General features: G+C 37.7%; 1 long non-coding RNA gene across 1 annotated transcript; it reads right to left on the bottom strand.

Moving 5' to 3' along the window:
- Positions 1-355: 355 nt before the first annotated feature.
- LOC111774211 (uncharacterized) lies at positions 356-27473 on the bottom strand. Its single transcript, XR_002809028.2, has 4 exons — positions 27341-27473; positions 26201-26321; positions 1941-2047; positions 356-609 (listed from the first exon to the last, which is right to left on the bottom strand). It is a non-coding gene; the product is annotated as an uncharacterized lncRNA (long non-coding RNA).

Below are 27473 nucleotides of genomic sequence, written 5' to 3'. Positions count from 1 at the left end.
AAAATAATACTTAGACCACCTTTCTCAATAACAATGACAGAAGCCAAAAATTAAGAGAATAATATCTTTAAAGTGCTTAGAGAAAATAAATATTACCTATTTATTAACTACTAATAGTAAATATTAGAAGTGTGCAATTTACTAGATTCCACCACTAGGAATGTCACTTCTTGTGGTAGAAACCAAGACACAGTGCCCAGAACCCTGTTGGAGGAAGTACTTTCTGTTTAGCTGCAGAGATTGGGTCATCAGACAACTTGCACCAGCTGTCAGGGCCAGGATTAGATTGAGGTAAATCAGGCAGGTGGGGGCACTTGCCTCTGGTGCAAAATTTAAGGGGTCACCAAAAACTCAGTAATCACGACAAATCATTTTTTAATGAAATACTTTAAAAATCAAAATTAATGAATAAAATCCATTATAAGAAACTATAAAATTTTCAATAAAGATTGGCTATCAGTTCCTTCGGGGTCAGCCTCAGCCACAGAAGGCCCCTTTGCCCAAGGTGACGATCTTCCTGGGGCAGCCAGCATCTGGTGACTGAATGAGGTTGGGTTATAAAGGCCTGTCATTGAATCCCAAACCATAATACTGAGTGAAAAAAGCAAGCTGCAGAAAAACACAAACAGAATGATACAAATTATTTAAAATTTTAAAAATAAATAAATAATAGGCATACAAACATATACACTAAAGTTATAACAAAATGTATGCGTATAACACAAAATTCAAAACAGTGATCAGCCTTCAGCATTAGAAAAAGGACATGATTTGGAGTGGGAGACCCACAGGGGGCTTAAAAGATATTGATGTTTCTTGAGTTGAGAAGTACGTTTGTTTTAGGGTTCTTTAAATCTTTAAATATATAAATATTTTTAATGGATATAGATTCATTAAACTAAGATAGATAAGCATTATGAATGACTTCATAACTAAACGTCTAGAATGCCATGCATGATACAATCTTATTTAGATGAAAATATTTTATATGTGTAATACTAGGAAAAAATGCATGCACAAACAAATATACACAAAAAATCTGTCCTTGTTCTTTGAGCGTTTTACGGCATCTTGCTTCCCAATTTTAAATAAGCGTCATAGCATGTTTTAATGATTATTGCTTTTAATAATGGTGAATATGCTAGTATGTCTCTATAATTCTATAACCTAAAGTTATACTTCTATTGGTTAGACATAACTTGAGAAATATTTAATCAAAACCCTAAGTCCATATAGAAACTGCAGAAAAACACATTCCCTTTGTTTCCAAAGTCATGAAGTTAAAGGTCAAAAGCTTAACATTGTCAAATACTTTATGTGCATCAAATAGATGAGTGAAGAAAGCTAAAACATCATTCCTTTCTCTCCAACCAGTAAATGTGCTTTTGGCATAATGAGCTTCTAATCTCTATAGTGTACAAGACAATTGATTAGATACTTCTCAAGTCATACCAGCTTTTTGATTCACTCCCATTTATACATCTTGACCTGAAGTGTGGTAACTAAAGTGGATCGTGACAGTCAATTAAACCCAAATTAAACATGACAGAGTGAATTTAAGAAGAAAACATTTCTTAGGCGTTACTATTACATAAGATTGTAGTGTTCCTTTTATTGTACTTAAACCAAGTTATGCAGGCAAGACAGCTTCTCAGACCCACTCCACGCACAGGCTTCTGTGAACATCTCAGGGAAGGAGAGGTGGGTTGGCATGGGCCAGGTGTTATTTTTATAGCTAAAGTAGGTATTATGAGTGCTGCTTATATGACATTGAAGCAATGGGTCAGGCTAGTCAACTCTGGAAAAAAGTCTCAGGTTAATGTCATTATGACCCAGTCAGCACCAGATCAATGCAAAAATACTGTAGAAAAGGCCAACACGGAAAACTCAGCAATGGCCACAGCTTTAATTAAGGATCCTCTAGTTTCTCTTTCTGGCACCTGTTTTATAGCTGGTGTTGTCTCTTTGTCAAGGCTAAGATCCTGAGTGCCATTATGCTCTCTCTCCACTCCTCCCACCATCCAAACCTTTTTTCAGACAGTTGTTCCTATGGAAAGAATAAGAGAAGTAAAGTCACACTGATATATGTGATTAAACCAATGTGTTATTTCTAATAAGAGAGTCTTTCTAGCACAAGTTTTAACACATTACATAAGAATCTATCTTGAGACTTTGTTTATTCAGTCCAGTAGAGGGTAAGCTTCAGAAGAGCAGAGAGCTTGTTGGTCTAATTCATTGCTACATCTCCAGCAAGCTTAAGATATAACACTACGTAACTCACTCGTTAAAAGTACTCAGCGGGGGCCGGCCTGTGGCTGAGTGGTTGGGTTCACGCATCCCGCTTTGGCAGCCAGGGGTTTCACTGGTTCCAATCCTGAGTGTGGACATGGCACCGCTCATCCGGCCATGCTGAGGTGGTGTCCTACATGCCAGAGCTGGAAGGACCCACAACTGAAAATACACAACTATGTACCGGGGGCTTTGGGGAGAAAAAGGAAAAGTAAAATCTTTAAAAAAAAAAAAAAAGGTACTCAGTAATTGTTCCTGATGCTGATGGAGATAAAGCCATCAGTGCACTTTATAAAAGCCAGCTTAACAAGGTAGCTGTCATCCAGGAAAATGAACAATCACCCATCTTTGTCTGCACACCCACCATCCTGCGATTCTTCTCTCCTAACTGTTCGTATCTCTTCTCTCCAGATTCTCATTAGCTAAAGAGTGTCAGCTTCTTGTCTGAACCAATAAAACAGAGCCAAAACCTTTCCAGCTTGTGATCTCATTTATTTCATTACATTTGTAACTCTGATCTGATTAATTTCTTCTATATGTGGGCAGAGCTTTATTTTATGGAACATATCAGTATAGTACATTAGGACATTTAGAGATTTAAAAATTGGGCCGGCCCCATGCCCGTGGCCGAGTGGTTAAGTTCACACACTCTGCTTCGGCAGCCCAGGGTTTCACCAGTTCAGCTCCTGGGTATGGACACAACACAGCTCATCAGGCCATGCTGAGGGGGTGTCCCACACAGCACAACCAGAAGGACAAAAACTACAGTATACAACTATGTACTGGAGGGCTTTGGGGAAAAAAAGAAGGGGAAAAAAAAGATTGGCAACAGATGTTAGTTCACATGCCAATCTTAAAAAAAAAAAATTGCCAAGGCAGAGCAGACTCAAGATAGATATGGGAATCTACTGAGAAGTGCTGGCAGTTTTCACTATTTTTCATAAATTTAACACTATTGTCCAAAGTTAGAATATTTGGAATACTGAATCTACCATTTAACATTAAGGAATGCGAGTGATCTCATCAAAATCTTGAAATGCTAGCTTAACTGAAATTTTAAGCATTATTTTGAGAACATGTTCCTATTGATTAAAAAAAAAATCTACAGTTTCTCATTTTCCTTTCATTTTGAATGCAACCTATTTTCTCTTTTATTTATTTATTATTACTTTTTGTTGAAGTAACATTGGTTTATAATATTATAGAAATTACAGGTGTACGTGATTATATTTCAACTTCTGTATAGACTGCATTGTGTTCACCACCAAAATTCTAGTTGTCATATGTCACCATATACATGTGCTTTTTTACCACGTTTGCCCTCCCCCACCCCCTTCCCTTCTGGTAACTACCAATCAGTTTTCTGTATCTATATGTGTGTTTATCGCCCATCTGACTGAAATCATATGATAATTGACTTTCTCCATCTTATTTCACTTAGCATAATACCCTCAAGGTCCATCTATGTTGTCACAAATGGCAATTTCATCTTTTTTATGGCTGAGTAGTATTCCATTGTGTGTGTGTGTATGCATATACATATATATATATATATATATATACCACACCTTCTTTATCCATTCATCCATTGATGGGCACTGGGATTGCTTCCAAGTTTTGCTATTGTCAGTAACGCTGCAATGAACACAGGGGAGGATACATCTTTTCAAATTAGTGTTTTTGTGTTTTTTGGATAAACACCCAGAAGTGGAATATAGTATTTCTATTTTTAATTTTTTGAAGAATCTCTATAGTGGCTACACAAATGTACATTGCAAATTTACATTTACACAGCAGTGTACAATGGTTTCCTTTTCTCCACATCCTCTCCAAAACTTATTTCTTGGCTTTTTAATAATAGCCATTCTGAAGGGCATGAGATGATATTTCATTGTAGTTTTGATTTGCGTTTCCCTAATAATTAGTAATGTTGAACATTTCATGTGCCTGTTGGCCATCTGTATATCTTCTTTGGAAAAATGTCTGTTCGAGTCCTCTGCCCATGTTCTGATTGGGATTTTGGTTGAGTTGTATGAGTTCTTTATATATTTTGGGTATTAACCTATTATCAGATATATGATTTGCAAATATCTTCTCCCAATTGGTAGGCTGTCTTTTCATTTTGTTCATGGTTTCCTTTGCCATGCAGAAGCTTTTTAGTTTGATGCAGTCCCCATTTGTCTACTTTTTCTTTTGTTCCCCTTGCCTGAGGATACATGATATTTAAAAAGATACTGCTAAAATTGATCTCAAAAAGCATACTGCCTATCTTTTCTTCTAGGAGTTTTATGGTTTCAGGTCTTACATTCAAGTCATTAATCCATTTTGAGTTGATTTTTCTGTATGGTGTAAGATAAGGGTCTACTTTCATTCTTTTGCATGTGGCTGTCCAGTTTTCCCAACCCATTTATCAAAGAGACTTTCTTCTCTCCATTGTATGTTCTTGGGCTCTTTATAAAAAATTAGCTGTTCATAGATGTGTGGGTTTATTTCTGGGCTCTCAATTCTGTTACATTGATCTGAGTGTCTATTTATCTGCCAGCACCATGCTATTTTGATTACTATAGCTTTGTAGTATTGTTTGAAATCAGGGAGTGTGATACCTCCATCTTTGTTCTTCTTTCTCAGGAATGCTTTGGCTATTCGGGGTCTTTGTTGTTCCATATAAATTTTAGGATACTTTATTCTATTTCCATGAAAAAAGTCATTTGGATTCTGATTTGGAGTCCATTGAAGCTGTAGGTTTATCTAGGTAACGTGGACAACTTATCTAGGTTTATTCTTCCAATCCATGAACACAAAATATATTTCCATTTATTTATGTGTTCTTCAATTTTTTTCAACCATACCTTATTATTTTCAGTGTACAGGTCTTTCACCTCCTTGGTTATATTTATTCTAACCAATAAAATACCTAGGTATTTTATTCTTTTTGTTGCAATTGTAAATGGGATTCTTGACTTCTCTTTCTGCTAATTTATTGTTAGTGTATAGAAACATAACTGATTTTTGTATGTTGAGTTTGTATCTTGCACCTTTACTGTATTCATTAATTATTTCCAATAGTTTTTTGGTGGATTCTTTAGGCTTTTCTATACATACAATCATGTCATCCACAAATAGTGACAGTTTTACTTCTTCCTTTCCAACCTGGATATCTTTTATTTCTTTTTCTTGCCTAATTGCTCTGGCTAGGACTTCCAATATCATCTTGGATAAGAGTGGTGAGAGTGGGTACCCTTGTCTTGTTCCTGTTCTTAGAGGGATGGCTTTCAGTTTTTCACCATTGAGTATGATGTCAGCTGTGAGTCTGTCATATATGGCCTTTGTTATGTTGAGGTACTTTCCTTCTACACCATTTTATTGAAAGGTTTTATCATAAATGGATGTTGAATTTTGTCAAATGCTTTCTCTGCATCTAGTGAGATGATCATGTGATTTTCATTCTTCACTTTGTTAATGTGGTGTATCACATCAATTGATTTGTAGATGTTGAATCATCCCTGAATCCCTGGAATAAATCCTACTTGATTGTGGTGTATGATCCTTTTAAAGCATCGTTTTATTCAATTTGCTAATTTGTCACTGAGAATTTTTATATCTCTGTTCATTAGCGATATTGGCCTATAATTTTCCTTCTTTGTGCTGTCCTTGCCTGGTTTTAGTATTAGGGTAATTTTGGCCTCATAGAATGAGTTAGGAAGCATTCCATCTTCTTCAATTCTTTGGAGTAGTTTGAGGAGGATAGGTATTAAATCTTCTTTGAATGTTTGGTAGATTTCACTAGAGAAGCAGTCTGGTCCTAGATTTTTTGTTTTTTCGAAGGTTTTTGATTACTGTTTCAATCTCTTTACTAGTGATTGATCTATTCAGATTCTATATTTCTTCTTGATTTAGTTTTGGGAGGTTGTATGATTCTAAGATTTTATCCATTTCTTCTAGGTTATCCAATTTGTTGGCATTTAGCTTTTCATAGTATTTTCTCATAATCCTTTTTATTTCTGTGGCATCTATCATATTTTCTCCTCTTTCATTTTTTATTTTATTTATTTGAGCCTTCTCTCTTTTTTTCTTAGTGAGTCTAGCTAAGGGTTTGTCAATTGTGTTTATCTTTTCAAAGAACAAGCTCTTAGTTTCATTGATCTTTTCTATTGTCTTTTTAGTCTTTATTTTGTTTATCTCTGCTATGATTTTTATTTCCCTCCTTCTACTGACTTTGGGCTTTGTTCCTTCTTCTTTAGTTTTTTTAGGTATAGTGTTATATTATTTATTTGAGATTTTTTTCTTGTTTCTGGAGGTAGGCCTGTATTGCTATGAAGTTCTCTCTTAGTACCACTTTTGCTGCATCCCATAGATTTGGGTATGTTGTGTTCTTATTTTCAATTGTCTCCAGGTATTTTTTGATTTCTCCTTTGATTTATTCATTTATCTAATAGTTGTTCAGTATCATGTTGTTTAGTCTCCACACATTTGTGACTTTTCCAGCTTTCTTCTTGTGGTTGATTTCTAGTCTAATACCACTGTGGTTGGAAAAGATGTCTGATATGATTTAAATCTTAAATTTATTGAGACTTGTTTTGTTTCCCAACATCCCAAGTTCATCTGGTCTAAGGCTTCATTTAAGGCCAATGTTTCCTTGTTGACTCTTTCTGGATGATTTATCCATTGATGTAAGTGGGGTATTAAAGTTCTCTATATTATCATGTTACCGTCGATTTCTCCCTCTAGGTCTGTTGCTTTATATACTTTGGTGCTCCTATGTTAGATTCATATATATTAATAAAGGTTATGTCTACATGGTGGATGTACCCTTATCATTATATAATACCCATCTTTGTCTCTTGTTATCTTTTTTGGCTTGAAGTCTATTTTGTCTGAAATAAGTATGGCTATACCTGCTTTCTTTTAGTTGCCCTCTGTTTGGAGTGTCATCCTCCATCTCCTCATTTTGAGCCTATGTTTGTCTTTAGAGCTGTGATGGGTCTCCTAGTGGCAGTATATTTTTGGGTTTTATTTTTTATCTTATTTTATTTTATTTTATTTTTTTTTTTGAGGAAGATCAGCCATGAGCTAACATCTGCTGCCAATCCTCCACTTTTTTGCTGAGGAAGATTGGCCCTGAGCTAACATCCTTGCCCATCTTCCTCTATTTTATACATGGGACACCTGCCACAGCATAGGTTGATAAGCAGTGTTAGGTCCATGTCTGGGATCCAAACTGGTGAACCCTGGACCACTGAAGCAGAACGCACAAACTTAACTACTACACCATTGGTCTGGCCCCTTTGGGCTTTATTTTTTAATCCATCAAGCCACTCTATGTCTCTTGATTGGTGAAGTCAATCCATTTACATTTAGGATGATTATTGATATATGAGGACTTAATATTGCCATTTTCTTTTGTTTTCTGATTGTTTTATATTTCCATTATTTCTTTTTCCTTGTGATTCTGTCTGCTTTACTGTGATGTGTGTCTCAGTTTCTTCTTTTTTATGTTTTGTGGCTCTGCTCTGAATTTTTTGTGTGTGGTTACCATGAGGTTTGTATAAAAGATCTCATAGAAGAGATAGTGCTTGTTTTTGCTGAGATCCATCTTACTTCCATTAGCCTATACAGGTTCCATCCTTTTCCTCTTCCCCATCTATGTTTTTGTTGTCACAAATTATTCCTTTTTATATTGTGAGTTCATTACCGAATTGAAGTGGTTATAGTCATTTTTAATGATTTCTTTCCCTTTAGCCTTTATGTTATAATTAAGCATTTACTAACCTATTTTGGTATAGAGTTACAATTTTTTTATTCTATCTGTCGATTTGTCAGACAGATGACCTTGCTTAAAGCTTTGTATACCTTTGCTTTTTGTTTCAGGTAGGATAGTTATTTTCAAGATTTTTTAAGGAAGATCTCATAGCAATGAACTTCCCCAGCCCTTGTTTGTCTAGGAAAGCCTTTATTTCTCCTTCATATTTGAAAGATAACTTTGCTGTATAGAGTATTCTTGGCTGACAGTTTTATCTTTCAATATTCTGAATATTTCATTCCACTCTCTCCTGGCCTGTAGAGTTTCTGCTGAGAAATCTGCCCACAACCTAATGTGGTTCCTCTGTAGATTAGTATTTTTTCTCTCTGGCTACCCTTACTATCATTCTTTGTCATTGACTTTTGACAGTTTTAATATAATGTGCCTTGGAGAAGGTCATTTTGTGTTGAGATAATTAGGTGTTCTATTAGCTTCAGTTACTTGTATATCCAGTTCCTCCCCCAGGTTTGGGAAGTTTTCAGCTATTATTTCTTTAAATAAGCTCTCTCCTCCCTTCTTCCTCTCTTCTCCTGAAATACCCATTATCCTTATGTGTCTTTTCCTAATTGAGTCACATCTTGTAGAATTTCTCTATTTTTAAAAAATCTTACTTTTCTCTCTTCTTCCACCCAAATCATTTCTAGATTTCTATCTTTGAACTCACTAATTCTCTCTTCTATATAGTTTACTCCATTTCCAATGCTTTCTACTTAATTCTTCATTTCATTTATTGTGTTCTTCAGCTCCAGAATTTCTGTTAGGTTCTTTTTTAGAGTTTCAGTCTCTTTGGTGATGTACTCCTTCTGTTCATTAATTTTTTTCCTGAGCTCATTGAACTGTCTTTCTGAGTTTTCGTGTAACTCATTGAGTTTCTTCAGGACAGTTATTTTGAATTCTCTGTCGGTTAGATCACAATCTTCCATGACTTCAAGTTTGGTTTCTGAAGAACTGTCATTTTCTTTTTGGTGATACTGTTTTATTGTATTTTTTCACGGTGCTTGATGAGTTCTTCCTCTGCTAGCATATTTGTAGTAGCAAACATCTTTCTTTTGGGTAAGGCTTTCTTTACTTTGATTCTGAGCTGCTTCTGGTTCTACTTGAGAGCCTGCATTTTCCACCCTCTGCTGTCTCTGCTAGAGGTGTTGTTAGTGCCTTCATTGTGCTATTTGTGCCTTGAGGTTGCTGGTGCTTTGCTGCTTACAATGTCGCTGCAGTTGTGGGTGTCACTTCTATGGTCACTGGGTTAGTGAGCACCTCTCCTGCCTCTGGGACTGCCTGGGTCATGGTTCCCCCACTGTGGTGTGGGGAGGGAGCTAGAGGTAGTGAGTAAGGAGGAGACTCAGAAAAGATGAGGCCAGAGATCCATTCAGGAGCCAGAACATATTGTACCTTGTAGGTTGGAGCTTTTATCGTTTTGTACCTCATAGAGTGTGGATTTTATTCCAATATAATGGAAAATCGAAGGAAGGGATTAAAATGGCCTAATCTGATTTACATTTTTAAGAAAGATCTTTCCTTGCCCCCTGTGAGTTGAATAGATTATAGGGAGACAGGACTAAAAGCAAGAAAATCAGTTATGAGACTGACAAGGTAGCTCAAGTGAGAGATGGTGTCTTGGAGTAGGATATAGTAGAGATGGAGAGAAATCAATGGATTCAAGATAAATCCTGGGAGTAGTACAATAATACTTGATGATAGGTTGGATATTTTGGAGTAAGAATAAAAGAAGAATCAATAATGATGACAATATGACAAGAGGAATGCAGATTTGGGGCTTGAGTAGCTGGATAGACAGCAGTGCTATTTACTCAAATGGTAAGGATTTCAACAGTGGTAGGTTTGGAGTGTGGTGGCAATCAAGAGTTTTATATTGGCTATGATAAGTTTGAGATGCCTATTAGCATCAGATTTCATCAAGTAGGCAGCTGGACATATAAGGCTGGAGTTCATGAATGAGCTCTGGGCTAGAGACAAAAATATAAGGATGCAAACATGAATGACAACAAAAGCCAGATACATGAAGAGATAATCTAGGAAGAGCATAGATGGAAAAGGCTAAGACATAGAGTACTCCAACATCTACAACTCAAGCAGCATGGAATCAAGAACAATCACTGAGGTAAAAAATAAAAAGATAAAACACATCAGGACTGTGGACTGCCATGGAGACTAAAGAAAGAATTTTGAAGAAAGTATTGAGGTTGCTGGGAGATTGAATTAGATGAGAATGGAAAAGTAACCAATAGTTTGGCTAACACAGAATTTGCTAGTTCTCTCTAACACTAATCCACAACCTTAACAAGTTTAAGTGAGGTAGAGAGAATGTAATTCCAATCAGAATAGATTTTAGATGGGACATGGAGGAAGTAAAGCAATGACCACACACATTCTTTCAAAAATTTCTGCCCAAGAAAGGAAATAGAGAAAAAACGGTGTTAGATGGAGATAGATGTTAGATCAAGGGAGGAGATAGTAGTCATATCTGTATCCTGAGGAGATTGAGTAGAGAGACAAACAAGGGAGGATAATGGCTGGAATAGAGTCCTTGAAAAGATTAGAGGAGATGGAATCCAGAGTACCAATGAAGAACAGATGTTTGATAGGAGGTGTGACGCTCCATATACTGTAAGAAAAGGGAAGGTAAACAGTTTGGGTACAGATGCAGGGAGATTGGTAGTGGGAAGATGGAGTTCAGTTGGGTTGCTTCTGTTTCTCAGTGAAATTTAATGGAAGATCGTTAGCTGAGAGTGATGGGGAAGAGGTGTGGGAAGTCTAAAGTAAGAAAAGAAACTGTGAAATAGTCATTTTAGGAACATGAAAAACAAACACATTAGGAAAGTTTAGTAAAATTATGGGCAGTATTACGTGCTCATTTGAAAACATGAATTTTAAAGGAGGCCAGTTGGCATGGTTATTTTTTTCTTCAGTTATATATTCAGCAACATTTAAGCAGGAATTAGGTAGATAGTTGGGTTCAACCAGCATTAAGCTTGCCAGACAAGGAAAGCGAAAAAAATCACAAGTAGTCATAAGCTTTTGAAAGGGGATGATTTTAATGGTACATCATAAAATCTAAGGTTGTTTGATGAGAAATTAGAGCACAATAGATATGTGGACAGTGAGTAGTAGTAGTAACAAGGGTCAGTGGATTAGTGGCAAAATAAAACACAATAAATGCTGAAATGTTAGTAGTAAAGTATACCAGGTAGAAAAATAGAAGGTGGTGGTCAGAAAGCAACATACTTGATATGGAGGCTATATTTGTGAATGAAAAAGGCAAGTGAATAATGGGAGTTGGTGGCTAATAAGAGATGTAGAAAATGATCACTAGAGTGAGGAGATGAGAAAACTGAGAGGACAAAATGTTGTGAGTTAGATCACTTTCACAGACACTGAGGTCACCAAAATGACGGTGGGAGTGGGAGGGAGAGGAAAATACTTAACCAGTTACAAATTAATCAACGAATGAATTGAAGGTCAATAGATGACAGCAACAAGAAGGAAAACCAGGTTGTAAACATATAATGGCACTTATTGCAAAGGTTTGTAAAAAGAATTTTTAAAAATTCTTGGTGTGCATTTGGAGTCTTAAAGGTTCAAGTGGTGGGAAGATCAAGTACATGTCACTTAAGAAAGCATATTCTACATTACCAGGTACTTGCTTTTAGTCACAATGTTTAACTTACTTTAAAATTCCAAATAACGTTAAAGAAGGACTTATAAGTCAGTGACCAGTTAGAAAAATAGAAAACCACATTTAGTCTTTTAAACGGAAGAATTAATACAGGAAATTGGTTACAAAAGTGTTGGAAAATTGAAGAAGCAATAGCGGGAACGTCCTATTACCCCGGATCAGTAACAGCAGGAAGCTGCTACTGTCCTTAGGGCTGAAGGAGGAAAAGAAGAAAAGAGAAAATGGTGTTACCCAGTACCCAGGAGCCCACACTCCTGCTGTTGCAGCTGGAACTGCTGTCAACTCTGCTTCTGGAACCACTTCTGACACTGACCAGAAATCCAGGCATTCATAGTACTGAAGACACTGCTGCCAAAAGTAGAAAACAAAGTAGAATTTCTTTCTTTCTTTTTTCAAACCTAAGCAGAACTCAGATGGCAGGCTTCCAGCATTGGAACTACAAGGGAGAGAATAAAAGGGCAGCTGTGGAGTTGAGGACCAACATACGACATCCAGTACCATCCATCTCTTTCATTATCCAGTATCTGTACATGCCCTTCTACTCATATTTAAACTTCCAAACAACAACTATAAGAACATCATCATGATTTTTGTCCCTCATATCAAAGAAGACGCTTTCATACTTTCTCCCAAATGGTTCTCCCCAAAAAAGTCCCATTGTCTCCATATCAATCTCTGAAGGATGCTAATCCTCTCCAATTTCAATTACAATCTGTTCTGGATATTTTATAATCTATAGACTTAATTACAATATTAATTATAACACCACTCTACATAAATGTAAAGAGAGAAGGAAAAACACATTGGTTAATAACAGAAAAACACGTTGGTTAATCACAGAAATGGATATGTTGCAAGGAGGTAAATATCCATGGGCCTCACTTCTGTAATTGTTATGAAGACACAGCTAATATTTCCAACTTCCCTCTTCCACTATACACTGCACAGTCCCCATGCCCTCAGCAAGGGCTTTTATTGGTTTACATATAAAAGCACTAAGATGCACCCCAAAGAATCCCCTGGGTTCCAGATATAGATCTTCCTTACTTGTTGGTTTGTGATAATAAGGAGCCTCTAATGGTCAGGTTACATTAGCATATCCCTAAAGGAAGCTTTTTCCTCTGAGATACCAAGACTTAAACAAGCAGAGCATAAAGTTGTGGAGGTGGGAAGCAAAAGTGTTGCAAGATATTGATGTAATAGTAAAAGAAGTGATTCCTATGTCAACTTCTTGATTCCCAGACTCAATTATTCTGGCTGTGAGGGAAACAATATCATGTATTGATTGCTGATCCCAAGCAACAAAACTTCACCAAGAGCCATCTCTCAGATGGTACCTTAATTGAGTTCCCAATATACCAGTCTGTAAGGTCAACATTAGGGCACATGGTAATGGGTATAATCCAATTACATTTCTTCTACTGTAGAACGAACTTTATGTTCAGAAGCAATATTAAATTGAATACTATGACAGTGAGTAAGCTCATGGATAGTGGTACTGGCAGAAGCATTGTGGGCCAAGAAGGCAGATTCACATCTAGATAAGTTACTATTTCAAAAAGGTCCATCACTTACCCCTCCATCATGGAAAGGTTCCAATATAATCAACCCAAATCCAAGCATCTGGTAGGTTCCTTCAAGGAACAGCCTGATAATATAGTGCCAAATCAGGGGTTAAGTGTTTGCTTCTGCTATTGGTAGGTTGGTGACTAGTAGCCAGAGCAACTTTGGTATGTAGAAGATGTTACTGAAAACATATATTACATAAACTATATATTACCATTTCTTCCATCGAGGCCACTTTGCTCATGAGCCCACTGAGCAAGCATAGGGTAGGAAAAATGGCTTACTGAGATCCACAAGATGGAATCCTCTTGTCTATCTTACTATTAAGAGCCACTCCTGCAGCAGGTGCTCTTTGATAGGCATTCACTCACATAGGCACAAGATTGTCACACTACTCATTCTGAGAGGTCCATCCACATACTTCTCCCCCAGACCTCTTTGTCACCAATACTCCATCTTCATCTTTCATAGTCCCTAAAAAGCTAGACAAGCCATCAACCTCATCTCATAAATTATATGTATCTTCATATCTCTGGCAATATCTTGGAAAGAACTTGCTGAGTAAAAGAAGTTCTGCTCACTAAAAGGACTTCCCTTCCCTACTTTCTTTCAGATCGCCTCTGAGGAGGGACGCAACATTATAACCGTTCACTTTGAACTGGTGCTGGGATATAGCACATAACCATCTGTAATCTTGGATCAAGATTTTCCTCTTTCATGAATTAATAATAAGGAATGCCCCGTGAAGCCATAAATGTTGGTTGAGAAGGTGATGATAATTCCATAGCAATGGATGTCATGGGAATTTCAGTCACCTGCACATGCAACTTACTTGTGCAATCAGAGAATGTTCAAGCCAAAACTCATATATTCTACTCTCTGTTGATAATCTATTCTTCTGTGCACATCCAATTTTATGGCGTTTTGGATGAGATAATACCCAGTTTATATTGGGTAGCTATACAGTAACATGGTTACCCGTAACTTGATCCACTTGTGTCCAATGGTCATGTGGTCTTTAACAGGGTTTAATAGTAAGCTAAGAGCTATTTATCAAAAGGAGAAAGGTCATTTGCAAATGATGGCATCATTTTGCTCCAAAACCTTAGTAGCTGTGATTCTGATATGGGAGTTTTCCAGAGGCCCAGCACAGAATCCCTATCTTCTTAAGCCTTTGGATTTAGTCAACCAACCAAGCAATTCCATGCTCATTCATCTAGAAAATATTCCCACACATATACCCAAGGTTTCTGTTGATATAATTTAGAAAAATATTGCAATTTCTTAAGTTTGTTATTATCTCCTCCCATGTCAGACTCTGTACTTGTTCTCCTAGCACATGATAGGATCTGACTCTAATTAGGGATCTGGAGGCCATGGGGCAGAGATGATCCTTGAGGAAAATTGGCAAACCACTGCAAAGAAAGACTAGTCTCCTCAGAAAAGAAAGTGGGGCTGCTTCTATTAACTTAGGAGACTAAGGGAGATCTGAGGTTCAAGGGTTCCAGATTTTCTTGTATCTATTCAAATGTTGTTATTCCAATTCTCTTCACTCTACTCTTTCCAAAGCAATATCCTAATATTCACATAAGAGACTTGAAAAGACTGAAAAGTTAACTTACATTGTAATTATGCAATCAGGAGACAAAATTTTATGTTTTATTTATAGCTATAGCAGCCTTGAGATTATTTTAAAGCCATTATAGAAACTCTTGTCTTTTGACCATGTAAGCCAAGAGTTTAGTCCTAAGCTTCCATTTTTATTTCTGAAGGTTCTCCAGTGCAGAAGCAGCCATCTCAATCCTCAGTCCTCCTTCCTACCCCAAAAGCACATCCTAAAATTACCATTTATTTGTTTTTAAGCTCAATGTTTTATATTTATTTTGAAAACTTAAATAATATTAAAGAAGAGCTTGCTTATTAAACAATGGCCAGTTACAAGCATAGACTCTATTCTAAGCATTTCAAACAAAGGGGAATTTATATAGGGAATTGGTCCCCTACTTGGTTGGAAGCACTGGAAGAGCAATGGAGGTAAGGTCATGATATTCACAGATCAGTAACACTAGAAAGGTACAACTTCCCCTGTAGCTGGCACAGAAAAAGGAAGAAGGTGGCGTTTCCCAGAGTCCAAGAGTCACTGTAATGCTGCTGCTGTTGCAAAAAACTGAAAGTAAGATGGCTTCTCTCTTCTTCTTTCCTTCTAATATTACCTGAGTACCTACCTGGAACCTCACCAGAACCTAGCTGGCAAGGAAGTCTAGAAATATATTTTGCAACTTCCAGCTCCAGGAGCATAAGCATGCATGAAAATAGGAGAATAGATGTAGAAATTTTACAATAATAAATGATATCAGACACAACTTGAGATTTATATGTTTAACATAAGGAAACACAGATTAAAAAAATACTTGTTCTTACTTCAGTCAGTTTCCCCAAAAGCAAACTCTGAGAAGAGAATTATATGCAAGTGATTTACTAAGAAAGTACTTCCAGGGCTAGCCCCATGGCCTGGTGGTTAAGTTTGGCATGCTCTGCTTTGGCAGCCTCGGTTCACAGGTTTGTTTCCCAGGCATGGATCTACACCACTCATCAATGGCCATGCTATGGTGGCAAACCCCATACAAAATGGAGGAAGGCTGGCATAGATGTTAGCTCAGGGCAAATATTCCTCAAGCAAAAAGAGGAAGATTGGCAACAGATGTTAGCTCAGGGAGAATCTTCCTGAGCAAAAATAAAAAAAAAAAAGAAAGAAAGTACTGGGCCTGGCACCATGGCCGAGTGGTTAAAGTTCCGTGCACTCAGCTTCAGAGGCCCTGGGTTTGCAGGTTTGGATCCTGGGTATGGACCCACTGCACTCATCAGCCATTCTCTGGAGCCATCCCACATACAAAATAGAGGAAGATTGCACAGATGTTAACTTAGGGCCAATCTTCCTCACCAAAAAAAAAAAAAAATAGAAAAGAAAGAAAGTACTTCCAGGTGAAATTGGTAAAAGAGTGGGGGAAAACAGGATAAGAAGGAAGTCAAGCAAGGATGTACTTCAGGCAGAGTCCCCCAGAGGGCAGTTTCATCCTGTTCTTGTGGGGGGACTTGGGAGTATAAATTACATGTTGCCTTGACAATAGTCAAAGAAACTGGGGCCTTCATGCTCTCTTAACAATCAGTCACTAGTTGTGGTGAAGAGTCACCTCAGATACATTTCCAGGCATTTCTCACTCTCTATTTGGAGAGTGACAAAAAACATAGAAAGGAGTCCAAGATCCAATGGGATAAACATCACATTCTATCATTTTTCCAGCATAAGCTAGTATAGTTTTGAAACTCAAATTATCACCTATGCCGTCTTGTCTCTCAAATGTTAAGGCCTGACCTTCCTACAATCTTTAGTCCTTCACCTGCGTTTAGAACAGTCCCACTGAACATTTGCACTTGGTTATCCACTTCCTCTTCAAAGTGAAAATGTCAGCTAAATATGTAGTAGGACTCTCCATAGGGTGGAGATCCCTGGAGCAAGATTTGGAAACGAAAAGATGTTTTCCAGGGATTCCTTTCCTATTTCTTGCTCTCAGGAGATGCTTTCTTACGGAGAGTGCTGGAAAAATTGGCAGTGCATGATGCTCTGAGCTTGATCCACATCTGAAACTTGGCCCTAATTTCCTGGTAAGATTAGAAGTCAGAAAGCAACCAACTGGGCCAGCCCCAGTGGCCTAGTGGTTAAGTTTGGCATGCTCCACTTCAGCCCAGGTTCAGTTCCTGGGAGTGGACCTACATCACTCATCTGTTAGTGGCCATGCTGTGGTGGTGGCTCACATAGAAAAAGAGGAGGATTGGTAGCAGATGTTAGTTCAGGGCAAATCTTCCTCAGAAAAAAAATAAAAGCAACCAACTAATGAAACAACTACAACAAAACTCCAGAAAACTGCAATTTGAAACATGCTTATAAAGCACATTTTTACAACTAAAGACATGGATGTGCTCATAGAACAGAGTAATCCTTTGTTCTTACAAAGCTATCTGAATGGTCCAATTAGCTATGAAAATTTAAAGCAGAGATTTATGGATCCATGAAGCTAGCTACCTTCCACTATAATGTAAAAGTCTGGAGACAGCTATACGTAAAAGGACATTCACAGCAACATTAAGAAGGAAAACAAACTAATTTTCTACTAATGAGTACGACTGAGTAAATTATAATGCATGCATTTGAATAATTCCATGCCATGACTAAAAATAATGACCCAGATCTAAAATTACTAATTTGGAAAGATATCCCTAAGATATAAAGTTACAAAGTGCAAATGTCAGATTTAAATGATATGATTTCAATTCCAACAAAAGGAAAAATAGGTCTGTGTACAAAGAAAGAGAAAAATAAGAAATGATATGCAGCAAATACTTAATGCCAGTTATCGCCGAGGAGGGACACTGGCAGGACCAGAGGAGGTGTGTGATCCTCTAGTGACCTTTTCTTGTTTGACAAATATGCATTAACTGTCACGTTGATGAGGATAGATTGAGAAGTAACCTGGGGAACTAAGTTCTATGTGTCCTACCGTCTACTATCTTCTTTGACACTATCTACCTGTGGATTGCCTGGACCATCTGGGCCTTCCTACTCCAGGATCCAAGGCTACTTGAGCAAGAAAAAACAGAAAGATAACCCTAACATTATGAGAAAGATATACTGAGCCAGCCTGAGGTGGTCTCACTATCCTTTAACCCCCACAACACCTCTCTTCACGTGTATTAAGAATCCACTAAGAACTAAGCTCTTGAGGTGCCAGACCAGTGGCACAGCGTTTAAGTTTGCATACTCTGTTTCGGTGGCCTGGGGTTCACCAGTTAAGATCTCCATCTCCAGCGCAGACCTATGCACTGCTTATCAAACCATGCCATGGCAGGCGTCCCACATATAAAATAGAAGAAGATGAGCACAGATGTTAGCTCAGGGCAAATCTTCCTCAGCAAAAAGAGGAGGATTAGCAGTAGATGTTAGTTTAGGGCTAATCTTTCTCAAAAAAAGAAAGACGAAGAATTAAATTCTTGAGCAACATTTCAGAACTTAGAGGGAGATGCATGGCAGCTCACTGCATCCTGAAGTGATGGGTTGCCAGTGGAAAGAGATTGTAAACAGGACCCGAGACAAGGAGGCCTTCATGTATTCATCAGTTATTTATTTAGCATCTACTGTATGCCAAAACCCCATGTTCGACAGAGGTAATAAAACAGTGAACAATACAATGGCCAAGGACCTGGTCAGGTTTTTTCACTATTATGCTTCCAGCACCTAAATTAGCACCTGCCGTATGTTAAATACTATTTTGGCAGGCAGGGAGGGAGGGAGAAAAGAAACAGAATGTAATCAGACACACAAGCATTAAAAATAAACACAAGCAAATCAACTTCCATAGTGGCAGAATGAGGACTTCAGTGAACTACTTACTCAGTTACTCTAAAACAATGAAAATACAGGCAAAACAACTAAAATGAGATATTTCAGAACTCTGGCAATTAATCCAAGCCACAGGATGAAAACTGCCTATCTAAGAGAGCCTACTGAACCGTGGTAAAACGGTGGGGTCTGTGACATTTTAACTTGGGGCTATTTCTATCCAACCTTCCTCCTCAGTTCAACGGGATAGTAGCCAAAAGCTGACTGCATTGCAGACAATGGAAAGATCTGACTGTTGACAGAGCTCCATGAAAATTACCATACTCAGAGCACAGGCAATATTTTGTCCAAACTTTCAACTCTCTGAGAAATCTTTATTCTCAGAGAGTGGTGGCTATTTGATTTGACTCAGAGCTCAGCTCAGGTGCGGGAGGGGGTTCCCAGGGCATTCCTGAAACAATAGCAAACTGCTGGCAACATCTAAGCTGCTAAATTGTAAATTCAGTTGGAGCAAACCAGAACCTGGCCAGGAATCCTGGAGAAACTGGTTTACCATAGGGAACTTTGAGGATCTAGAAGGCTGTGGACATATGCAAATTCCCAATAAAGCTGTAAAAAATAAATATAAGTGTAATGAATGTTAATAAAAGGACAGAACAGATGCCAAAGGAGCACATAAAAGGGCCCTAATCTAGATTGGTGGGAGGGGGTGAGGTGAGGAGGGCTTGGTCAGAGAAAACCTTCTCAAGCACATAAACTATAAGGAAAACTTGGAGGATAAGTCAGTTATCTAGGTGAAATGGGGCAGGGAGGGCAGGAGTAAAGATTGTTTCATATCAATGGATAAGTATATATTTGAAGATCTGAGGACAAAATACACAACATGGTGCAATCTACCTGGAGAAGCTAAACTGAAGGAGAGAGTGGTTCCAACGGAGGCAAGAGGCAAACAGGGGCCGGGACATGCAGTCTCGTAAACTATGTTAAAAATCTTGAACATGATCCTAGGTGAAAATGAGAAATCATTGAAGCATTTTAAGCAGGAAAGTTACATGATCAAATTTGCACTTTAGAGAGATCATTCTGGCTTCTGAGTGGAACACAGATATAGACAGGCACGAATGACCAAAGGAAGATTACTTGTGAGGTTACTGTAGCATTTCAGATAAAGAGAACAAAGTGATGGAGACAGAATGAGTAAATATAAATGGATAGATTTAAAATATATTTTAAAGGTAAAATTTGTCAAAATTTGTTGATGCTTACCAAGATTCTGGCTTGAGTTGTCAGGTATATGGTAGTTTTATTTATCGAGATGGGAGACACTTAGGAGAAGGAGGTTAGATGAAACAAGAATTTAGTTTGGGACAGGCTGAGCTGGCCTTCTTATGTAACTCAGGAGTAAAGTGTGAGGAGATAGAAGGGCCTGGGGAAGACGGCTGGGGAGAATCTACATGCTTAAGGGATGACCACAGAAAGTGGAGAGGAAAAGCAAGACTGAGGAAGAATGTGCAGGAAGGAGGTGTCGACGAAAATAATCCATAACCAATCTATAAATGAAAATTTGGGCGAGTTTATTCTGAGCTGAAATCTGAGGACCATGGCCTGTGGCCTTTCTTCCCGAAGGAAGAAAGGGCACCAAAGAAGTGAGGTGTACAGAGTGGTTATATATCCCCAAGCAGGACGTTTCACATATGATTGAAATGTCCCTCCCACAATAGTCACAAGATTGCCCTGTCAGCACAGCACTTGATGGACACAGCAGGTAGTGGCTCTGCTATCTCAGAGGGCGTAGCAGGAGGCAAGTCTATTGTCTCGAGCTGGGTGGTCACAGGTGAGCGCCGCTGCAACCAGTTTCTAGCCTAAGGAAAGATGCTTAATCCTTAAGGAGATGCCAACGTTGGGAGCGGGAGGGAAGTGGCACCTTTATCTCAAGGGCCTTTGTTCTTGCCACAGGGAATATCTAAAGCAGATATACAATGCATGCTCAACAGCCACGGTCAGGCCCTTTTGGAAAGACAAGGTCAGGCCGAATTAGGTTTATATGAAATGGCTTCCTCATATTCTCCAATATATCCTATTGCTTGCCATTTTCATTTGTCAGAGGGAAGAATACAAGGAGAATGAGTGTCATAGAAATTGGGAGGAAATTTTCAAAAAAGGAGGAAAGGATCAACAGCGTCAAATGCAGTTGAGGTCAAATGAGATAAAAACAGGAGTATTCTTTCTATTAGTACAAGGAAGTTGTTGTAAGTTGGGAGTGAAGTTCCCATGAAGATGTGGGAGGCGATAAAATTGGAGTGGATTGATGGAGGAGGGAATGGGGTAGAAAACAAATTAGGCAAATAGAAACAGCATAGTTGAAAACTATTTCCAAGATTTCAACTGCTGGAGGAGAATGGAGGAGTTAAGAGAACCAGTTCCTTTGTTATTGAAATAAGGGTGACTAATGCATGTTTAAATGTTGATGCAAAAGACCAGTATAGAGAGAGAAGTTGACTAGACACAGAAAATACTCAGTAGTGCAGTTTCCTTGAGAGGGCAAGCATACATATAATTAAGAGCAAAGATAAAGAAATAGATGTTATATAAGAGACACTGATACTGCCTCCTTCCTATTAGAACGGAAGTGAAGATGAATGGGTGTGGATGAGGTTTGCATGGACTTGGTGGTATAAAATTGAGGGATTTCCTGAATGGAAGCTTCTCTTTTATCTGCAAGGTGGAAGGTGGAGACTTTTAAGGAAAATAAGTATTGGCAAGGAGGGTTGGAGGTCTGAGGAAAGTGGCAAATCTTTGAAATCGTCAGTTTGAAATGAAAGAATGAGGTAACTTGAGTGAACTACAGAACTGGCAGCCTTGAGGGCCCACAGAGGACTGGAAATTGATGTCTCATAATGTGGCATTGGTCCGCCTGTTGCGGCGGTTTTCCCAGCAACGTCCAGCTGCCCAGGTGCTCGCATGGACGTGGACGGGTGGCTAATCAGAGGTTGTGATGTTGCCACAAGGATTTAGTAAAAGCACAATATGGTAAGTAAGTGAAGAAAGTAATGTGTGAAAGAGTCTAAGCTAGATAGGAAGGAAAGTAGGGACAAGAGGCTGGCGGGTAATAGAACACAGAACAACAGAACAAAGGACTGCGGGCCCCTGTAAATTCACAGGGCAGGCATGCTGTGAATAAGTGCGAGTGGGATATCTGAATTAACGATCGCAGAGGTAGAGGGGGGCAAACAAAGTTGAATTTTGGCTTGTGTAAAAAGGGAATCAAAAATTATTGTTCCATCCATTTTTTTGATATTGAGAAACATACATTTAAATAAAACCACACTCAGATGCCATTTTTCACCTCACACTGGCAGAGATGAAAATATTTGATAACACTGTGTTAGCAACAGTATGGAGAAACAGGCATTCTTATATATACATGGCTAGTAACTGTGCAGATTAATATAATCTCTACAAAGGGCAATTTCACAAATTCAATCAAAATTACAAATATGCATACCCTTTGACGCAGCAGTTCCACTTGTAGGGATTTTAACTAAAATTAGTTTACACATGTGGAAAAAGTCAGATGTATAAAGTGATTTATTGAAACATAGTTTGTGTAAGCAATTGGGTTGGAACTGATCTAAATGTCCTTAAATAAGCAAATAGTTAAACAAATTCTGATGTAGCCATATAATAGAATTCAGAGCTCTGAATTCATAAAAAATGATATAGAAATGTTTTATCTTAATATGTAACAAATTATAACATATCATTAAATGAGGCAGGAGAATGTATACAGTATGTAATTACTTGTGTAAAAGTAAGAAGGAAAAAAAAACCATATATACACTGAAATATGTTATATTTAATTTAAAAACTATAACATATGTATAATTGAAAATACATAAAATAATATATTGAATGATACTGAAGACAACTGAAAAATTAGTTGTCTTTGGATTTTATTTTTTCCGTTTTTCTCCCCAAAGCCCCCAAGTACATAGTTGTATGATTCTTCATTGTGGGTCCTAGTTGTGGCATGTGGGACGCTGCCTCAGCCTGGTTTGATGAGCAGTGCCATGTCCACGCCCAGGATTCGAACAGACGAAACACTGGGCCACCCGCAGTGGAGCGGGCAAACTTAACCAGCCCCTGAAAAATTAGTTGGCTTTGGAAAGAGGAATTAAGTAGCCAGGAAACAAGGGTGGAAATTTTCTTACTGTAGCTCTTTCTATGCATTTTAAATTTAGAACTACATTATTGAATTTCTAATTCAATTAGTTAATTAATTAAAATATATACATTTAATTATGTATTTTTTTACATGTAAATGACTGGTAGTTGACCCTAGGCTTCAAATCAGAATTTGTTCCTATAAATCACCGTATGTGTGTGTATTAAACAAAAGACGGAAAACAAAGAAAATATCAAAAAATACTTTCAAAGGTATAAAAAATATGACAAGTAAAGGAAAACATATCAATTACCATAATAAGGGTAAGTGGGTTAATCTTTCTTATAATTAACAAAAATGATACTATAATAACAAACATGATATGTTGATCTTCCAAACATTGTGATTACAATATTTAAATATACTATTTTGTTTAATTCTCAAAGCAACCCTATAAAGAAAATTTTCTTTTGTCTTTTTTGCTGAGGAAGATTCACCCTGAGCTAACACGTGTTGCCAATCTTCGTCTATTTACAAACCACCACAGCATGGCCACCGATAGACAAGTGGTGTAGGTCTGCACCTGGGAACTGAACCTGGGCCACCGAAGAGGAGCATGCCAATCTTAACCACTAGGCCACCAGGGCTGGCCCCAAAATACTTTTATTATGCTTATTAATGAGATGAAAAAAATGAGAGTGAAAAGAGTTAATCAATTTGCACAAGGACACATAGCTAAGAAATGAAGGACTATATCTGTCTCCAAAATCAGCAGCATATTATGACATTAAGTATAAAATTATAAACCTCTTAAAGAAAAATACACCAACACTGGGTTAAAAAATAACAATCCATATGATACTTATAACTGTGAATACAAAATCACAAAAATGTTAAAAATAAAAGAAATTGTGAATATATATGTCAGATAAATATAAACAATTACACAAGAAGTGACCAAGGATAGTAGGTATCCTATTTTCAATGTTGAAAATAGGAAGGAAGGAAAAAAGAGAAAAGGAAGATTGGAGGAAAAGAGAAAGCGAGGTTGGAGAAAAAAGAAGGATTAATAATAGAAAAGTAGGACTTTAACTTCTGGTAAAGGCAGTGTTAACCAACCATCTCAGTGAAGCCAACTGGAAAAAAAGAAAAAGAAATTGATCTTTAAAGTATCAAAGAGCTGGGGCTTGCCCCGTGGCTGCGTGGTTAAGTTCGCGTGTTTCGTCGGTTCGAATCCTGGGCGCGGACATGGCACTGCTCATCAAACCATGCTGAGGCAGCATCCCACATGCCGCAACTAGAAGGACCCACAACTAAGAATATACAACTATGTACCAGAGGGCTTTGGGGAGAAAAAGGAAAAAAATAAAATCTTCAAAGTATCAAAGATTAACAATATTGCAAGGAATGATTTTGCTCAAATCTAGAATCTTCAAAGGAGGAAGCCCAGTTCTCTAAGCCACTTTTGCCCTGAGGGTATTTGCAAAATGGGTTTTGACAGATTTACAGGGAAGGAGTACAAAAGCCAAAGTTAGCCAAAGGTAATTAATCCCCTTCAAGTTTGCCAGTCTGATAGGACTTCCAAAGGGCTCCATCTTCAGAGTAAGGGTGAACTGAAAGTAAAACAGCTCTCATGTAGACTTGTGGCCTGGATACATAGGATCTCAATGGCACAGAGAATGACACATAAGGACCAAGAACTAGCAGAAATAAGAGACAGTTACTTGGGGGGCTGGCCTGGTGGCGCAGCAGTTAAGTGCACATGTTCTCCTTCTCAGTGGCCTGGGGTTCGCCGTTCGGATCCTGGCTGCGGACACGGCATCACTTGGCAAGCTATGCTGTGGTAGGCATCCTACATATAAAGTAGAGGACGATGGGCACGGATGTTAGCTCAGGGCCAGGCTTCCTCAGCAAAAAGAGGACTGGCAGTAGTTAGCTTGGGGCTAATCTTCCTCAAAAAAAAAAAAAAGAGAGACAGTCACTCAGGCTTCTTTCCACGTATCCAGGAGTCACCACACAAAACAGACACACATTTTAAAAAGATATTAAAAAATATTTTGCACCACCACCACCACCTTTTGATCCAAATATCCAATGAGACAGACCCTCTTACATATATATATATATATATATATATATATATATATATATATGTATGTATGTATTCATTCTTCTCTTCTTCCCTACAAACACACCTTCAATTTTGCTTGCAGCAGCAATTTGTCCAGCTAAAACTGTCACTTTCTAGCCCAATTTGAGATTAAGACTGGCCTTATGATCTCATTCTGGCCAATTAATGTAATTAAATGGGTAGGACTTCCAGGAAAAAATTTTTTAAGCAGTAGATTCTCGTTGTACGTGTTTTTACTCTTTTCGCTTGCCTTTCCACTTCTTACTGCTTGTTTGGAAAAACGGCCGCCATCTTGTGAAACTAAGGACAAATCCCTCATGGAAAAGATGGTGAAACAGAAAAACAGAAGGAGCTAGGTCCTGATGGCATCATTGTACCTTCATACTAGCCCCAACTGCCTACTTGGGCCTTTTGGTTACACGAAAAACAAGCAAAAACATGTATTTAAAGCCACTGTCAGTTGTTTTCCTGATACTTAAACACAAACTCTTTTTGGAACTTATATATTTCAGGTCTAAACCTCAGAGAAAACTGAATTATTATCTTGCTAGGATGTCAAGGCTGCTTTTTGAGTGGATAGAGGACTTCTGTTACTACACACTACTGCCACTTTGTCATCCACTGCGCTCAGAATACACTTCGAACTCCTCAGCCTACATTCAAAGCTCTGTGTAATCAACCATACTCCACCTGTTCAGTCATTTGGCTGGATGTTCCTTACAGTTAATCTCCCAAGTTTCCATCAAGAAAAGTTCTTCACAGGTTCTCCAAAGCCAAAGACAGTCTGACCTCCAATCTCTGTTCTCACTCCTGCGAGATTTCCCAGACTGTCTTGCTCACATCAATTCTTCCCTTTATGAACTCTCTTTGTACTTACTAGTTATATCACTTACTTTGTCAATTAGTGATATACCCTTCGACAATGTTATTTACCTCATATGTATGTATCCTATATTTTCAACCAGATTGAGTGTTTCTAGATACACCTCCTTCAACATTTAGTACAATGCAATAGGCAAGACATGTCTAACTTATTGAATAAACAAATGAAAAACTGATGAATAAATAAATCTTTTCACATTCTTGATGATAGCGATGATGCAAGTTTCTTTTCAGAAGGCTTAACCTCCATGTTTCACATCTTGCCCATCTCTACTTACTCCAAAAGAGTCTGAGGCATAACATGATGATACATCCTAGTGAGTCACCTAGGCAACCCCATAATGACATCCTTCAGAATACTGGATACTTGTTGCTTCTCATCCTCTCATCTGAAACATTCTATAAAAATAAAGAATAAGGCATTACTGTGTGGCACGTATTTTGTTTTCATCTATGTAAATTTTGTGATATTAAAATGGTTCTAGAAATTTAGATGATAAAACATATTTTTAAATTGGTTGTGTGTTACATAGATCAGTTTGCTGCATCTTTCAAATAAAACAGAGAAAAAATTATTGTAATTCCTATTTCAATTTTAGATCTTTTAAATAATGTATAATTATACTCATTTACTAATGGCAATTAACATTTGTGAGGCATTTACATTTATAAGGTGCATTCACATCTATATCCTCATTTATACCACTCAACAAGATAATGATTACCCCCATTTAATATGAAGAAACTCAAATATGTTAAGTGACTTGCAGTGAGTGCCAAAACTGGAAAATATTCACAGGTTTTTTGATTCCAAATCCATTTCATTATTCCCTTTGGGCTTCAAAGGAAGGGCTTCCATTGAATGTTAAATTTAAGATCAAGAATAATAAGGTCTTTCTATGAGTTTAAGGTCTTTAGATAATCTAACCCCTTTTTGCTTTTGTTGTGAAAGAAGAAGCCATTACTATCTGGCATGGTATTTAATAGCATAAGCTCTAAGGCAGAATACCTCGGTTGGAAGCCTTATTAGCTATGGGATGCCAGGAAAGTTACTTAACCTCTCTGTGCCTAAAATTCCTAATCTGTGAAATCAGTGCAGTGATAGCACTTACGGGATTTATGTGAATTTTAAAGAGCTCACCACAATATTTGACCCATAGTCAACTTCCAAAATGTTATTATTACTATTATTTTCTTAAAGATGACTATTCCTTGTATTCTGAATAATATTTATTATCTATATAGTATGCACAGTACTTGGCATATTGTCTTTGTGTCTCATTTACTTTTCCAAATAGTCAGTCCTGCAAGAAAAATATGATTATTCTCATTTTACAAATAAAGATATTGAAGTTGAGAGTGCATCAGTAGCAAGTCCAAGGTCTTGCTGCTAGATATTCTGCTTAGATTCATCTTACCTCAACCCTTGTTCTTTCCATCTCTCTCTGTTGCCCCTTTAATTGAACAGATGGACTGAATTTCACGTGATCTTTAGTTTGGTAAAGTCATAGAGATGGTGTGTACATTGTTCCCAGAGGACAAAGAGCTGCA

The sequence above is a fragment of the Equus caballus genome, chromosome 7 (genome assembly GCF_041296265.1).
Source record: "Equus caballus isolate H_3958 breed thoroughbred chromosome 7, TB-T2T, whole genome shotgun sequence".
Classification (NCBI taxonomy): domain Eukaryota; kingdom Metazoa; phylum Chordata; class Mammalia; order Perissodactyla; family Equidae; genus Equus; species Equus caballus.
Note: the sequence above shows the minus strand (reverse complement) of the source record. Positions and strands in the feature narration are given on the sequence as shown.